Below are 17,515 nucleotides of genomic sequence, written 5' to 3'. Positions count from 1 at the left end.
TAATGGCTTTTATTGGGTTTTGCCACTCAAATTTGAAGTTAGCTTACAACACAATCAAGCTATATTTAGCAGGAATCCAGCATTACTGCTATCTGGCTCACCTGGAGCAGCCTTCCTTGTTTTCTGCCTATCCCATTAAGGCTATGTTACGAGGTATACAGAAAACCACCTTTCAAAAAGCCACAGGCCGTCAGCCGTTCACAGGTCCCATGTTTAGGGCAGTCTCTGACATGCTACGTAACCGGCCCTTTGGGCTAGAGACTAGTAGACTAGTAGAGACGGCGTTATACCTGTCATTTTTCGGCTTCTTAAGACCCGGGGAATTTACGTGCACAGCCACTTCCACGAAGTTTCTTCGTAAGAAAGATCTAATTCCTGATAGTTCAGGGTTCTTGCTTAATTTAGAACAGTCTAAAGCTGCTCGTCCAGGGGAGATGGTACGTGTCAGGTATTTTCCCACCGGGGATCAGTGGTGTCCAGTCGAAGTCCTAAACCAATGGTTACTTCATGTACGTACGTCATTACCAGACTCGCCGTTGCTGCCTCACAACGGCACACCTCTCAGCATTCAGGTTTTCTTGAAGTACGTTAGGGCACTACTTGTCAATATCAATGTTAACCCAGCTAGCATCACGGGTCACTCGTTTCGTATCGGCGCTGCCTCAGCCGCCTCCAAGAACGGTGTCCCGATCCATGTCATCAAGAAACTAGGCAGATGGAAGTCCTCGTCGTACCTTACGTATATTCCAAACCCATGTCATGAAATGTCTGTTGCTTTTCGTAATCTGTTGGCATAATTCGTGTTCATTAAAGCGCTAACTACACTAACGTTTGTACTTTTTGGCCACTTTAGGCTACCTTTACGACAGCAGTTATGGCATAATTCTACTGCTTGTTATGGTTAGGGGGTCGTGGTAGGGCACGCTTTCGGATAGCCGTCCGAACACAAGTATTAAGGCTAAGGTATTGCCGTATTTGTGTGAGGGGAGGCTCCCTCTCACGGCATATAAGGCTCACCCCCATAGCCCACGTCGCGTGGCTCGTTGCTTTTCACCCACCCACCCATTCCCCCTTTTTCAATTCTCAGACTACTAAGGTGGCCCACTTTAGGCTACCTTTACGACAGCAGTTATGGCATAATTCTACTGCTTGTTATGGTTAGGGGGTCGTGGTAGGGCACGCTTTCGGATAGCCGTCCGAACACAAATATTTCTTTACTTTTAATACACCCCGTATATTCTCCTACCATTAACCGGATATCCAGTCAAATTACTTGCTGGGGATCTTCTTGTTTTAGCACTGCCTTCTCCAAATAACAACCTGAAAGTTCATTTTAAGTTTTTTGTTCTTCTGTTTGAAGTGTTATTTTAATATCAAGACTTTGCACATGTATTTTCTAAAAATGAAAGCAGGGACTTTCCCAGAACTTCATTCCAATTATTGTGATATTACACTCACTCCTGGCCCTACTCCTAGACTCTGTAAAGGAAAAAAAAAAGTGCAGATCATCACATGAACTTCCATTCTTGGGCTACATCATCTGCACTGATTGTTTTTGTGTGAACCCAATCAAGGCTTCTGTTATTCAAAACTCACTGCTGCCTAAAGAGCAATCGGAAGGTCTTCAGACCCATTCAATTCTTTTATATTTTGTTAACTTGTGGTCTTGTGTTAAAATAGAAAAAAAAAATTCTAGTTTTGCCCCACCATTCTCCACTCAATCGCCAAAATGAGACAGTGGAAACAGAGTTTTAGAAATGTTTGCAAATTCATTAAAAAGGAAAAACTATGGACATAACTATTCAGACCCTTTGCTATGAAACATGAAATTTAACTCTGGGGGCCTCTTATTTCTCTTGATTATCTTTAAGATGTTTCTATACTTTGATTGGAGTCCACCTGTGGTAAATTTTGTTAATTGGACATATTTTGAGACACACCACTGTAGGTATAATTGACTCACTACAGCTGGCAATGCATATGAGAACAAAAACCAACGTGACAAGGAAAAAACTGCCTGTAGAGCTCAGAGACAGAATTTTATGGAGGCACAGATCTGGAGAAGGGTAGAAAGTCTGCTGCACTAAAAGTTCCCAGGAGCACAGTGGCCTCTATAATTTTTAAATGGAAGAAGTTTGAAACAACCAGGACTCTTCCAATAGTTGGCTGACCATCCAAACTAAGTAATCGGGGGGAAAAGGGCCTTTGTAAAAGAGGTGACTAAGAACCCAATGGTCACTCTGGATAAACTCCAATGATCCTGTGTGCCGATGGGATAAATGTCAAACTTCAACCATTACTGCAGCACTTCGCCAATTTGGGCTTTATTGCAGAGTGGCCAGATAGAAGTCTCCCCTCAGTAAAAAAAAACATATGGAAGTTTGCAACAAAAAAAAGAAAGAAAGAAAGAAAGAAGATACTCTGGTCTGATGAAATCAAGAATTAACTTTTTGACCTTAATTCTTAGCATCATGTCTGGAGGAAACCAGGCACTGCTCATCACCTGCCCAAAAACCATCCCTACAGTGAAGCATAGTGGTGGCAGCATGCTGTGGGGAGTGTTTTTCAGCAGGTGGGACAGGGAGACTAGTCAGACTTGAGGGAAAGCCGAATCGAGCAAGGTACTGACATATCGTTAATGAAAAACTGATCCAGAGTGCTCTGGGCCTCAGACTGGGCTGAAGGTTCACCTTTCAACAAACGACAACCATAAGCAAACAGCAAAGAGAACACATGGCTTAAGGACAACTCTGTAAATATCTTTGAGTGGCCCAGCCAGAGCACTGACTTTCACCCAATTGAACATCTCTTACCCTGGGTTCACACCTGAGCGTTTTACAGCGCGTTCCTACGCGCTGTAAAACGCTCAACAAGGAGAAACCAATGATTCCCTATGGGAATGGTTCTCACCTGGGCGTTTTACAGCGCGTACAATCGCGCTGTAAAATGCCCAACGCTCAAAAAAGTTCTTGAGCTTCTTTGGGGCATTTTGTCGCGCGTTCCCGTACATAGACTTTAGGGAATGCGCGACAATGGGCGTTCGCTTGTCTCTGTATGCGCGATTGTAAACGCTGGTACAATCGCGCATACAGAGTGCTCCATCGCGAACGCTCAGGTATGAACCCAGCGTAAAGAGACCTGAAAATAGCTGTCCACTGCAGTCCCTATCCAACCTGACAGAGCTTAGGAGGATCTGCAGAGAAGAATTGTAGAAAATCTCAAAATCCAGGTGTGCAAACCTTGTGGCATCATACCCAAGAAATCTGGCTGTAATCTAGCAGAAATCTGGCTGCAATTTAGCACAAGGCCGCAACATAACAAATTGTGAAAGGGTTGGAACACTTTCCGAATGCATTGGATGTACATATGTGTGTGAGTCACAGTGTCTCTATGTGTGTGAATATATGTATATACAGATGTGTCCACCCTTACCTTTGCACAAATTTGTCACAATGCAAATTTGATATTGTGGGGATTTGCTCTGGTAGACAAGCTTGCGGACGCAGTACAGAGGCAACGACAACATATTTAACTTAAACAGTTCGGTGTTTATTCACACATAAGGATAAGCAAAACAAAAAGTCAGTTTCAAGGAAAACAGTCACCTTGAGTCTGGTGTTTGTTCACACCATGCATCAATGCAGAAGTCCTTGGACATAGCAGAAACCACCTGCTCTCACGACAACAAGGTAGCAGGCCTTTACCCTGTCCAAAAGTCCCGGGTCCCAACACAGAGACTGACAGAGCTTTACTGTCAGAGAGGAGTAAATTCGTACCACCTGACAGTGCTGCCTGTGTTTTATACCCCAAACCAAGACCCGGCCTGGAACGTGGGGAGCAGCCACCCACACGCACTTTGGCTGCTCCCAGTAAGAGCCTGCCCGGATCGGCTTTACAGCCATACTAAATAGCAAAGCCATGTCAGCCAGCACTAGCTGTCCTCTGACACATGAAATTACCAGCTCTTACGTCACCAAGGCCAGGAATCTTGGTGACACATACCTTCCGTCAATGACGGACCCTTGCGCCTTCCTACAATACATTATTGCGACATGATTATAAAAAATTCACATCACAACCACTGGATGGCCACACAAATACAGTATATGCGTCTGTCAAAAGAGGATGACAAAATCATGTCTCTTTTTCAAATCTGTAATCTCACAGAATACAATTTTTTATATGTCAATTCGCAAAAATGGATAAGGCAGGATATGTGTTAGTGTGTAGCTATGTATTGTCGAGATCTTTGTATATGGGTGGGATCTGCAGTAACAAAATGTCTGCTTTCACATGAGCGTTTTTGCAATCCATATATGGAGCGTATTTTGTGTACTGGAAACAGCTGCTAATGTTAATGAATAGGAATGCTCATATGGGCTCATATTTTCCGTCAGTATTTGAAATCCGCATCATGTCCAGGTTTTGTGTGTATTTGCTTCCAAATATGCCCATTATAGTCTAAAGGTGTGCATAAAAATGCAGAAAGGAAGGAAAACACATCATCCGGAATCTGTGGTTATTCCAGAGCTGGTATACGGACAGAGTTTGATATAATCCTGTGAAATTAGCCAATCACAGTTTTCAGAATTATAAAAATACAACTTAGTTCTATTTCGGTCCAGCAATGAAATAACAGCATCACTAGGGATAACATTGTACATAATACAGCACCAAATAAAATGTGAGGGCGCCTACTAAATATCAGGACACCTCAACAGCGGCCAAGTTTCTTATGTGTAGTTATCAGCGTATCAGACCTACTGTCTTCCCACGCTCAGATCTTAACTGCACTGACCACAATCTTTATTTTTATGCCCCAGTAACGAGCTAAGCATCATATACCTTAGCAGGGGCGTAACTACCATAGTGGCAGACCATGCGACTGCTATGGGGCCCAGGGCAAGAGGGGGCCCAGTTGGGATCATCTCCTCTTCTACTGGGGGTGAAAACTTGGCCAGGACTCTACCCTCTAAAGAAACAACATTTAGCAAACAAGGCAATAGAAAAAATGGCCCGAGGGTCATTGAAAGGAGTTTAGGTGGAAACCTTTCTGTCCTGTTTGGGGGGCCTGGTTTGATCCTTGCTATGGGGACTTTACGTCTCTATGTATGCCACTGAGCAGCGTCACTAGTCCAGACTCCAGACCAGCTCCATGAAGATCTGCCCCAGGCCCTGACTGCGCACTGCCAGCAGCACAAACAGTAAGTCAGCATTGGGGGGGAGGTGAAGCAGCAGCAGGTACAGTCCATGGGGGAAGGATGGCACACTATATAAGAAGTAACAGCATCAGGCACAATTCATCTGGTAAGGCTAGGTAATCACTTGCGATCAGATTTTGGTATTATGTTCTAGCATGCCAGCAGAATTCCTTAATCACCAGATCCAGCATATGCCAAACACTGCTGGCACCTGCCGGATCCCATTCACAATCATGGGGTCATTCGAGATCCTGCATGCAGCAGTGTTTTGCCCTTTTGTTTTTGCCAGTATCTGCAACAGAGGCTTCAGCTGGAACCTCTGCAGCAGATGTGCATGTACCCTAAGGGGTGTGCTGGGTCACTCACAAGGGGGCCCAATTCAGATTCTTGCCATGGGGGCCCAGTGATTTCTATGTACACCCCTGTAACCTGGGCTACTTGGGGTAGAGGAAACCTTAGCTTGAGTGGAAATGGTAGGTTCCTCTACCTACTCTCTGCCCTTCCATAAAAAAGCCAGCCCTGAACCTCAATTTCACCAAAATTCTGCAGCAACTAGGTTTGCTGAAGAAAATCCTTCTTTCCTGGGCTTTCTTTTCTCAGCCACCTAAGCTGAAAAATATATCTCCATTAGCACTTCCTCAAGTCAGTATATACAGTATATATAGCATATATAGTTCAGTATATAAAAACCCAGTCAAAATGATGGGCTCACTACTCTTAAGGTACCTTTACACGAGTAGATGATTGGTAAGATTGAGCAATGAGCAAGTTGTTTCTTGCTGTAGTGAACATTTCAACAATGATCCTTTAGTCTACTTTCACACTCGCGTTTTGGCTTTCCGTTTGTGTGACCCATTTAGGGCTCCCACAAGCGGTCCAAAACGGATCAGTTTGCATTCTAATGCATTCGGAATGGAAAAGGATCCGCTCAGAATGCATCAGTTTGCATTAGTTCAGTCTACATTCCGCTTGCAGCGTTTTGGTGTCCGTCTGACGAAACTGAGCCAAACGGATGAACGGATCCGGCTGTATTATCTTTAACATAGCCAAGACGGATCCGTCTTGAACACCATTGAAAGTCAATAGCGGACGGATCCGTTTTCTATTGTGCCAGATTGTGTCAATGAAAACGTATCCGTCCCTATTGACTTACATTGTGTGTCAGGACGGATCCATTTTCACTGACACAATCTGGCACAATAGAAAACGGATCCGTCCTCCATTGACTTTCAACGGATGCAGCCGGTTGTATTATCAGTAACGGAATCTTTTTTGCTATATACTATATATATATTATATAGTATAGTCTCTCCTGTTTTCTGAGGCTAACTGCAAGACATTATGGGCATGAACGGATGCAGACGGTTGTATTTAAACGGATCCGTCCATGATGGATCCGCACAAAATGCGAGTGTTAAAGTAGCTTTAGACGCGTTTCAGCCTCTGCCACTCCCCTGTGCAGTGCCTGGCACTTCTCTGTCTGACATACTGTTAGATCAAATAAATAAATAGAAAGGAAATTAAAACACCCTAAAAAGTCAGCAATTTTCTCACTTTTTTTCCACTAATATACGCCAAAACAGGCTGTAATTTTCTCACTTCACCACACAACGGCAAATACTTTTTTGTGCCACTAATACACGCAAAAAAGGGCTTTACAACATATAACTGCACCGCTGAACGGCTAATATATTTTTCTTTTTTCCTCTTATTCACTCCACAAAAAGCTTTAGAACATGTAACTGCACCGCTGAACAGCAAATATATATATTTTTTTCCACTTATACACTCCACAAAAGGCTTTAGAACATATAACTGCACCGCTGAACGGCAAATATGCCCTTATTTATTTCCACTTATACACTCCAAAAAAAGGCTTTAGAACATATAACTACACCGTTGAATGGCAAATATATTTTTGTTTTTTCCACTTATACACTCCACAAAAGGGCTTCAGAACATATAACTGCACCGCTGAACGGCAAATAGGCCCTTATTTTTTTCCACTTATACATGACGCAAAAGGCTTTAGAACATATAACTGCACAACTGAATGGCAAATATTTTTTTCTTTTTTCCAATTATACACTTTACAACAGGGCTTTAGAACATATAACTGCACCGCTGATCAGCAAATAGGCCCTTTTTTTACCCCTCCCGCCGACACAAAAGGCTTTAGAACATATACCTGAACCGTTGAATGGCAATAATATTTTTCATTTTTCCTCTTATACACTCCACAAAAGGCTTTAGACCATATAACTGCACCTCTAAATGGCAATTATATTTTTCTTTTTTCCTCTTATTCACTCCACAAAAGGCTTTTGAACATATAACGGCACCGCTGAACGGCAAATAGGCCCTTATTTATTTCCACTTATAGACAACACAAAAGACTTTAGAACATATAACTGCACCGCTGATTGTGAAATATATTTTTCTTTTTTCCTCTTAGTCACTCTACAAAAGGCTTTAGAACATGGCAAATAGGCCCTTATTTTTTTCCACTTATACACGACACAAAAGGCTTTAGAACATATAACTGCACAATTGAACGGCAAATATATTTTTCTTTTTTCCACCTATACACTCTACAAAATGCTTTAGAACATATAACTGCACCGCAGAACAGCAAATATATATTTCTTTTTTCCTCTTATACACAAAAAAGGCTTTAGATTATATATCTGCACCGCTGAATGGCAAATAGGCCCTTATTTTTTTTCACTTATATACGACACAAAAGGATTTTAGAACATATAGCTGCACCGCTGAACGGCAAATATATTTTTCTTTTTTCCACTTATACACTCCACAAAAGGCTTTAGAACATATAACTGCACCGCTGAAAAGCAAATATATTTTTCTTTTTTCCACTTATACACTCCACAAAAGGGCTTTAGAACATATAACTGCCCCACTGAATTGCAAATAGACCCTTATGTTTTTTCCACTTATACATGACAGAAAAGGCTTTAACAAGTATATTTTTCTTTTTCCACTTATACACTCCACAAAAGGCTCTAGAACATAAAACTGCACCTCTGAACGGCAAATATATTTAGCTTTTTTCCACTTATACACTCCACAAAAGGGCTTTAGAACATATAACTGCACCGCTGAACCGCAAAATAGGCCCTTATTTTTTTCCACTTATACACAACACAAAAGGCTTTAGAACATGTAACTGAACCGCTGAATGGCAATAATATTTTTCTTTTATTCACTTATACATGACAAAAAGGCTTTAGAAAATATAAATGCACTGCTGATTGGCAAATAGATTTTTGTTTTTTCCTCTTATACACCCCACAAAAGGCTTTGGAACATATAAGTGCTCCGCTGAACGACAAATAGGGCCTTATTTTTTTCCACTTATACGCAACACAAAAGGCTTTAGAACATATAACTACACTGCTGAACGGCAAATATATTTTTCTTTTTTCCACTTATACACTCCACAAAAGGCTTTAGAACAGGGATCAGCAACCTTCGGCACTCCAGCTGTGTTGAAACTACAACTCCCAGCATGCACACCTCTATTGCTGTTCTCAGAACTCCCAGAGAAGTGAATGGAGCATGCTGGGAGTCGTAGTTTCACCACAGCTGGAGTACCGGAGGTTGCTGATCCCTGCTTTAGAACATATAAATGCACCGCTGAACTGCAAATAGGCCATTATTGTTTTTCACTTATACACTCCACAAAAAGCTTTAGAACATATAACTGCACCACTGAACGGCAAATATATTTTTCTTTTGCACTAATACATGACAAAAGGGGCTTTAGAACATATAACTGCACCGCTGAACGGCAAATAATTTTTTTTGGGCCACTAATACACGACAAAAAGGGATGTAGTTTTCGCACTTCACCACACAATGGCTAATAAGCCCTTTTTTCACACTAATAAAAGTCAAAAAATACTTTAGAACATACAGTGGATAAAAAAAAGTCTACACACCCCTGTTAAAATGTCAGGTTTCTGTTATGTAAAAAATTAGACAAAGATAAATCATTTCAGAACTTTTTCCACCTTTAGGGTCCATTCACACGTCCGTTGTTTCTTTCCTGATCTGTTCCGTTTTTTGAGGAACAGATCTGGACCAGATCTGGACCCATTCATTTTCAATGGGTCCTGAAAAAAAAAGCAGACATTGTGCTGTCCGATTTTTTTTCAGGACCCATTGAAAATGAATGGGTCCAGATCTGGTCCAGATCTGTTCCGCAAAAAACGGAACAGATCAGGAAAGAAACAATGGATGTGTGAATGGACCCTTAGGGTCCATTCACACGTCCGTTTTTTCTTTCCTGATCTGTTACGTTTTTTGCGGAACAGATCAGGACCAGATCTGGACCCATTCATTTTCAATGGGTCCTGGTAAAAATCGGACAGCACAATGTGTGCTGTCCGTTTCCGTTGTTCCGTTCTGCATGTCCGTTTAAATATAAAACGTCCTATTCTTTTCCGCAAAATTCGGATCCTGGTACAATACAAAGTCAATGGATCCACAAAAAACGGAAGACATTCGGATGACATACGGAAACATTTTCAGGAACAACGGATCCGCAAAAAACGGACCGAAAATCGGGATATAGGAAAATACTGACTAAGCGCTCCACCTAGCTCAAAAAGCCTTGCTATATTGAATGAAATGTCCTACACAAGGACTTCTAAGCTAATAAGCAACATTGGAGTGGACAACAATTGTTTAAAACAATCAACTGCCCCCCCCCCCCCAACATGTTTCACAAGATCACTGGCTTCTTTAGGGGTTTGGGCAGACAGCATACACCTGCCATCATTTAAAGTGCCTCTGATTAACCCCAAATAAAGTTCAGCTGCTCTAGTTGGTCTTTCCTGAAATTTTCTTAGCTGCATCCCACCGCAAAAGCCATGGACCACAGACAGCTTCCAAAGCATCAGAGGGTGTCACGGCTGAGGATGGGGAAAACCCTCAGCCGTGCGGTATCAGAAGGCGGATGGTCAATGCCAGGTCAGGACAGGAATCAGGGAGCAGGTCACCTCCTACACATCCCTAATTCTGACTCTGTCTCCTATCCGTATGAGCCAACCCTGATGGTAGGAAGGCTCATACTCCGGAACCTGATATTCCTGCTAGCCCTCAGGGTGGCCCTGGACTAGGAGCAGGGTAAGACGACCTGGTCCTCCTAGACACGGAGGAACAGGAGTCTCACTGGCCAAGCTACATAGAAAGGGGAACATAAAAAAATTAGACAAAGATAAATCATTTCAGAACTTTTTCCACCTTTAGGGTCCATTCACACGTCCGTTGTTTCTTTCCTGATCTGTTCCGTTTTTTGAGGAACAGATCTGGACCAGATCTGGACCCATTCATTTTCAATGGGTCCTGAAAAAAAAAGCAGACATTGTGCTGTCCGATTTTTTTTCAGGACCCATTGAAAATGAATGGGTCCAGATCTGGTCCAGATCTGTTCCGCAAAAAACGGAACAGATCAGGAAAGAAACAATGGACGTGTGAATGGACCCTTAGGGTCCATTCACACGTCCGTTTTTTCTTTCCTGATCTGTTACGTTTTTTGCGGAACAGATCAGGACCAGATCTGGACCCATTCATTTTCAATGGGTCCTGGTAAAAATCGGACAGCACAATGTGTGCTGTCCGTTTCCGTTGTTCCGTTCTGCATGTCCGTTTAAATATAAAACGTCCTATTCTTTTCCGCAAAATTCGGATCCTGGTACAATACAAAGTCAATGGATCCACAAAAAACGGAAGACATTCGGATGACATACGGAAACATTTTCAGGAACAACGGATCCGCAAAAAACGGACCGAAAATCGGGATATAGGAAAATACTGACGTGTGAATGTAGCCTAAATGTGACCTATAAACTGTACCACTCAATTGAAAAACAAACTAAAATCTTTTAGGTGGAGGGAAGAAAACAAAAAAGCTAAAATAATGTGGTTGCATTATAACTGGGGATGTAGCTGTGTTTAGAATTAAGCAATCGCATTCAAAATCATATTAAATAGGAGTCAGATATATATTAATGCCAAGAATGGCCCTATCTTGACCCAGGTATAAAGTGTGTATTAATACTTCACTTTTAATTCGACATAATAATAAAACGGCTGTGAGCCATAACAAACTATTAAAACACTTTTTTTCCACCCCAAAGAGTTGACGACTTAGTTGCTGCCAAGGTGAGGGAGATGTGCACTATCTCCTATTCACCACAACTATATCTGCAGAGCTTGAACATAGGGGGGCAATGTGTTGATGGACTAATGTAAGCAAACTACCTGTAGTTGCCTGCAAAAACTGATTCAATGGAATAGGTAACTGTGCTCCTACACACAAACGTTCACAGCACAGCACACTTGTCTGACACTACGTCAGAAGCTGTCAAGATGCATTCACACACTGCACACACGCTGCTAAGCGCTCCACCTAGCTCAAAAAGCCTTGCTATATTGAATGAAATGTCCTACACAAGGACTTCTAAGCTAATAAGCAACATTGGAGTGGACAACAATTGTTTAAAACAATCAACTGCCCCCCCCCCCACAACATGTTTCACAAGATCACTGGCTTCTTTAGGGGTTTGGGCAGACAGCATACACCTGCCATCATTTAAAGTGCCTCTGATTAACCCCAAATAAAGTTCAGCTGCTCTAGTTGGTCTTTCCTGAAATTTTCTTAGCTGCATCCCACCGCAAAAGCCATGGACCACAGACAGCTTCCAAAGCATCAGAGGGTGTCACGGCTGAGGATGGGGAAAACCCTCAGCCGTGCGGTATCAGAAGGCGGATGGTCAATGCCAGGTCAGGACAGGAATCAGGGAGCAGGTCACCTCCTACACATCCCTAATTCTGACTCTGTCTCCTATCCGTATGAGCCAACCCTGATGGTAGGAAGGCTCATACTCCGGAACCTGATATTCCTGCTAGCCCTCAGGGTGGCCCTGGACTAGGAGCAGGGTAAGACGACCTGGTCCTCCTAGACACGGAGGAACAGGAGTCTCACTGGCCAAGCTACATAGAAAGGGGAACATAAACAGACATATGGCAATGACAGGTAAGTGAGACTAGTACCGCACTTACCTGCCACAGACACACAACCTGGAACCCATGTACAAGTGCTGCTGTCCACAAGAACACAAAGGACACAGCACACAACAGACATCACACGGGAACCCAGGAAACCATATGCTGCAATAACAAAGAGACCAAACAAACATCTTCTAAACACCATACGTGAACTTATGACCACAAGGGTGGCCCCCACTGGCAGGTGGAATTACACAGGAGGCTGCTCCAGCTAGCCATGGCTGAAGTACCCCTCAGACTAGAGATATTCACTGAGGCTTTATAGGCCCAAGTAGCCACACCCAACAGACACACCCAGTGTTCACACACACAGAAGGGAATTAACCCTTCCAACACAAGGCAAGGGAAGACGGACACTTAAAGGGGAAGTACACACATAAACCCACATTTCACCTGTTGCCGCAGGCAACGGCATGCGTGGCAATCATGTCCTGGGGATCAGCCATAGGGCTGAGACACTGCCACCACATGCACACAACACCACACGTTGCCACGGGCAACCAAGTGAAGGAAAGTGTCACAAAACACACCATAGGCTGTGACAGAGGGATCTCATTGTTAAAAGGTATCAGTCAATAGAAGGGTACAAAAGAATTTCCAAGGCATTAGATATACCATGGAACACAGTGAAGACAGTCATCATCAAGTGGAGAAAATATGGCACAACAGTGACATTACCAAGAACTGGACGTGAGGAAAAGATGAGAAGAAAACTGGTCTGGGAGGCTACCAAAAGGCCTACAGCAATATTAAAGGAGCTGCAGGAATATCTGGCAAGTACTGGCTTTGTGGTACATGTGACAACAATCTCCCATATTCTTCATATGTCTGGGCTATGGGGTAGAGTGGCAAGACGAAAGACTTTTGTTATGAAGAAAAACATCCAAGCCAGGTTACATTTTGCAAAAACACATCTGAAGTCTCCCAAAAGCATGTGGGAAAAGGTGTTATGGTCTGATGAAACCAAGGTTGAACTTTTTGGCCATAATTCCAAAAGATATGATTGGCGGAATGCACATCACCAAAAGAACACCATACCCACAGTGAAGCATGGTGGTGGCAGCATCATGATTAGGGGCTGTTTTTCTTCAGCTGGAACTGGGGCCTTAGTTAAAGGGGTTGTCCGGGTTCAGAGCTGAACCCGGACATACCCTTATTTTCACCCCGGCAGCCCTCCTGAGCCTGGCATCGGAGCATCTCATGCTCCGATGCGCTCCCGTGCCCTGCGCTAGATCGCGCAGGGCACAGGCTCTTGTGTTTACAATAACACACTGCCGGGCGGTAACTTCCGCCCAGCAGTGTGTTCGGTGACGTCACCGGCTCTGAGGGGCGGGCTTTAGCTCTGCCCTAGCCGTTTTACTGGCTAGGGCAGAGCCAAATCCCGCCCATCAGTGCCGGTGACGTCACCGGGCTGCCTGTCAGCCCCATAGAGAGCCCGGTATGTCACCGGAACTCAGAAAAATGCCTTTGCCCTGCGCGATTTAGCGCAGGGCAAAGGAGAGCATCGGAGCATGAACTGCTCCGATGCTCATGTCAGGGGGGCTGCCGGGGTGAAAATGGAGGGATGTCCAGGTTCAGCTCTGAACCTGGACAACCCCTTTAAGCTAGAGGGAATTGTGAACAGTTCCAAATACCAGTTAATATTGGCACAAAACCTTCCGGCTTCTGCTAGAAAGCTGAACATGAAGAGGAACTTCATCTTTCAGCATGGCAACGACCCAAAGCATACATCCAAATCAACAAAGGAATGGCTTCACCAGAAGAAGATTAAAGTTTTGGAATGGCCCGGTCAGAGCCCAGACCTGAATCCGGTTGAAAATCTGTGGGGTGATCTGAAGAGGGCTGTGCACAGGAGATGCCCTCGCAATCTGACAGATTTGGAGTGTTTATGCAAAGAAGAGTGGGTAAATCTTGCCAAGTCAAAATTTGCCATGCTGATAGACTCCTACCCAAAAAGACTGAGTGCTGTAATAAAATCGAAAGGTGCTTCAACAAAGTATTCGTTTAAGGGTGTGCACACTTACGCAACCATATTGTTTTATTTTTATGTTTTTTCTTCCCTCTACCTAAAAGATTTCAGTTTGGTTTTCAATTGAGTTGTACAGTTTACAAGTCACATTAAAGGTGGAAAAATTTCTGAAATGATTTATCTCATGCTGCTGCCACCTTCATACTATGTCACTATGCCATTCTGTGGCCTTCTGATGCTGCTGCCACCTTCACACTATGTCACCTTGCCACTCTGTGGTCTCCTCATGCTGCTGCCATCTCCACACTATGTCACCTTGCGACTCTATGGCCTCCAGATGCTGCCGCCACCTCCAGACTCTGTCATTAGGCCACTCTGTGGTCTAATGATGCTGCTTTGACCTCACCACTATGTCATAGGGCCACTCTGTGGACTTTTCATGCTTTTCCCACCCTCCCCACTTCATGACTGGGTCTATTTAGCCTTTTTGGCTTGGCTGACATCATCATTTATTTGACCCTTCTTCTGATCTGTCAGAAGGAAGGAAAAATGAGACGCACAATGGATCCTCTCTGTGTAGCAGCTGTAAGGTCTGTATGGTCCCATCTGAATTGGCTTATGATTTGGTAGCCAAAAGCAGGAGTGGGTACAGAACACAGAAGACTTGAAAATATTCCGTTCACGTGTCATCTCTGTTTTGGATCAACTCCAGTTTTTTTGGGCATTAGCAATACTAATGGATTACTGACCAAATGCTGACCGAGTAAAGGCGGATGCTTCACAGACAGGATCCGTTTTTTGGGGGTTATTGTTCTGACAGATCAGAGGAAGGCCAAAATAATCAGTGACGTCAACACAAACTTACTGCTGACACCCTCTCCACTCTGTCGGGGGGCTCTACTTGTATAAGAGTTTAATAGAACAGGTTCTGTAGACATCTATGTGGAATCAGCTGATGACGGTGTAAAACGAGTGTGCTTCTTCTTGGCGCTAACATCGACCTGTAAGTCTGAGTTCATACTTGAGTTATTTGGTCAGTTTTGGCCCCGTAACTGCCCAAATAAGTGAAGCGTGCAGTGATTCTAAGAGCGACGCCTGCCATCTGCATGTCATACTGACTCACAGTATTGTTTCACTACCACAGCAGACTCCCTATGAGTGTTACTGCAAGGCACAGTGTTCTACTCCACTATACAGGCTCTCTGCAGCCAGGAAATAGCTGTTTTTTAACATAATTTGCTGCGAATATACTTGTATTGAACCTCATTTTTCCCCAAAAATCTGGCGAACCGGTGAATTGAATTTTTGAAAAATTCGCTCATCTCTAAAAGCAAGATTAACGGCCATCCTGGAATCCATCAGCAAGAGCTCTAATCATAGCAGCCAGCGTCTGACACAAGATCGTGGTGTGAGTCTAACCACCATCAGGCAGATACTGGCTACGCACAAATCGCACCTATACAAGGTCCCGTTGCTGCATCATCTCAATGAGGACAATCCTGATCGCTGTGTTGAATTTGGAATAGGACCCACATTTCAAAGAGACAATACTGTTCGGTGATGAACCAATCGTCTAAGTGAACAGGAAGGTGAGCAAACAAAACCTCTGACACAAATCTGCAGTGGACAGATCCCTTCAAGATGGTTGGCATGGTATTGTGTGTGGAGGATGAAGATAGTGGGCACATTTTTCATCGATGGTAACCTTATTGCTGCAAAGTATTTGCAATTGTTACGATTATGAAGTTTGTCTGTCAGTGTGCAAGAAAGATGGCACCATCCCAGTGTTTTTCCAGAAGGATGGTGTTCCCACACATTATAGACATGATGTCCGTGAGTTTTTGGATAAGTGGTTTCTGGGGAAATGCATTGTGCTTAATGGCCTAGTGGAGTGGCCCTCAGCACTCGCCAGATCTCACCCTCTTGGACTTCTACCTGTGGGGTGATGTCAAGTTCATCCATAGTGTGGCATATCCAGAAAAGGATTGCCTTGACAATCTGAAACAATGTGGAGCACATCGAGTATATCCTATAGTGGATCACAGTTGTGTTCCATGTCACGGAAAAACTGTTTCACACGAGTCCATTGCGGGAATCACTCTCCGTGTGTGAGCGTGATCCTCCGTTCTAGACTTGAAGGAGCACACGGCACTATCATGATTTATAATGCTGTGTGTCTCTTCTTAACCTTATTTCTACTGAATCACACTGACAGCTTTATGTCACTATAGTTCTGTAAAAATAAGGTCCAGCAGAGGCACACAGCATTATAATTCATAATAAGGCTGTGAGTTCCTGCAAGTCCAGAACAGTGGATCACATGGAGCTTGAGTCCTACAATGGACTTGCTCATGTGACACAGCCCAAACTTTGGCAAGAATAAAGGTATGGTATAAATGATGGGTCATTGATCCAGGTAGTTTTTCTGATGATTGCCTGATTGCAGTCGGGAAGGAATGAGGAAAATTGGCTTCTACCTCACAGGGTTTTTTTGCCTTCCTCTGGATCAACTTGCAGGATAACAGGCCGAACTGGATGGACAAATGTCTTTTTTTCAGCCTTACAAACTATGTTACTAGGTATTACATGGGTATTACTAGGGTTACATTTAAGAACAGATTTTGATTTATGCACCCTTCTGATTTGAAAATATATATTTGGTTCCAAGATAGTGGCTTTCAAAATGGCCGCCGTCTTGGACACCGCCCCTGACAGATTTTTCCCACGCACAGGATGGCGTTCTCAACCAACATTTTCCATTTATTCAGGTGTCTTCATACTTTTGGACCACTCTGTAGTCTCATTCGCAGCTCAACAGGCGCAATGACCTCACAGCATCGCTCCTGCTGCTGGGGAGAGCATGATGTGCTCCATCCATCGGGGGAACAGGACTAGGTGAGTATTACCTATTTTTAAAATTTATTTTAGTAACAGTAAGTGGACATTATTGTAAAAGGGGCACTATGGGGGCAGCGCTATTATAGGGGGGCACTGAGACGCAGCATAACTACTGTGTGGGGGCCCTGAGGGGGGTATTCCACTGTGTGGAGGCATAACTACTGTGAACAGGGCACTAAGGGACTGTTCTATTGTAAAGGGGGCATAAAGGGGATTTGGTGTGTATAGACAGGCATTGGTCAGATTTAGTCATGCGGCTTACCCTGGGTTCACACTTGAGCGTTTTACAGCGCGTTTGAACGAGCTGAAAAACGCCCTACACTCAAAAAAGTTCTTGAGCTTCTTTGGGGTG

The sequence above is a fragment of the Bufo gargarizans genome, chromosome 4, assembly GCF_014858855.1.
Source record: "Bufo gargarizans isolate SCDJY-AF-19 chromosome 4, ASM1485885v1, whole genome shotgun sequence".
Taxonomy (NCBI): Eukaryota; Metazoa; Chordata; class Amphibia; order Anura; family Bufonidae; genus Bufo; species Bufo gargarizans.
The sequence above is the reverse complement of the archived record's forward strand: the minus strand, read 5'-3'. Positions refer to the sequence as shown.